Raw genomic sequence first — 1,194 nt, 5'->3', positions numbered from 1 at the left:
GTAAAATGACCATAGTAAAGCCCAGAGAGTTTGAGAGAGTCCTTAAAGCAGGAGCACTCTTTACCATCCGCGGTTCTGTACACATGTGAAGGAGTGGTGCACTTGGGGGGATTAGTGCACAACACCTAAGCAAGGCTGAGTCTGTCACACAACATCGTGAAAAGTTTGCCGTTTTCTTTCAACTGTTCATCATTTGAGTGTTGCGTCTACTTGATAACATACCAAGATAGAGACTGAGTGGTCTCCCTCGCTCCCTCCGTCCCGCTAACCCTGCCCTTCACTGCATGCCAGGCCACGGTTGTTAAGTGAGGGAGAGATGGCAGCGCAGCAGCATGGCCAAGGCTTGAGTCATCTGTTGCACGCAAACCCCGTGTCCTTTCACAGCAAGTCAACCCTTCTTACTGGAAGAGCTTCCTTATCAGAACACTGTCCCCTGGCCCTCGGCCAGCACAGACAGTCATTTGCCACGGCCTTGGGTTTGCTCAAGTGTCCTAGAAACCCTGGCATGGAGTGAAGGGCAGGGTTAGTGTGACGAAGGGAGCGAGGGAGACCACTCAGTCTCTATCTTGATATGTGTTATCAAGTAGACGCAACACTCAAATGATGAACAGTTGAAAGAAAACGCCAAACTTTTCACGATGTTGTGTGACACTCAACAACTGCAACCTCCTCAGGGACTGCCTTGACCACAGAGAGTCCCTTGCCTCACAGGGCACCCAGCACCCATCACCAGTGCAGTCGTGCACTGTGGTCAAGGCACTCCCTGAGGACTAGAGTCACCACACTCCCTTCAGAGTGTCCCCTCAAGGACTGCTTGTTGTAGGAATATAAAGGCCTGGCCATGTCGGCCCCTTTGGGACTTGGAAGGCTCTGTCCGGCTCCGCAGCTCCCCACTGGAGCCCGGCTTCTTCCTCTGTGCTTCGCTTTCTTTCCCTTCCCACCCCTTCCCTTCCCCAGGCCTGGATCCTGAGAACACCCTAAATAACTTCCTGCGAGCAAAGCTACATCTCAGCTCTGTTTACCAGGGAATCTAACCTATTTTAATGTGCTCTAAAAATTTCCACTGCATAAGCCTTGACATAAAGGGAGCTCTGGCGGTGCTGTCACTAGCATTTGGCTGTAATGGTAGGCAGCTGGAACACACCAGTCACTGCGCAGGAGAAAGATGTGGTAGGGAGTCGGCTCCCATGAAGA

General features: G+C 51.9%; 1 protein-coding gene across 1 annotated transcript in view; it reads right to left on the bottom strand.

The window, feature by feature from the left end:
* F8 (coagulation factor VIII) overlaps positions 1 to 1,194 on the bottom strand; it is a 105,188-nt gene that overhangs the window by 97,501 nt on the left and 6,493 nt on the right. The gene's annotated exons all lie outside the window — the stretch shown is intronic.

The sequence above is a fragment of the Orycteropus afer genome, unplaced genomic scaffold (genome assembly GCF_000298275.1).
Source record: "Orycteropus afer afer isolate SDZICR_OR568_19922 unplaced genomic scaffold, OryAfe1.0 scaffold00647, whole genome shotgun sequence".
Classification (NCBI taxonomy): domain Eukaryota; kingdom Metazoa; phylum Chordata; class Mammalia; order Tubulidentata; family Orycteropodidae; genus Orycteropus; species Orycteropus afer.
This window is presented reverse-complemented; position numbering and strand designations above follow the sequence as displayed.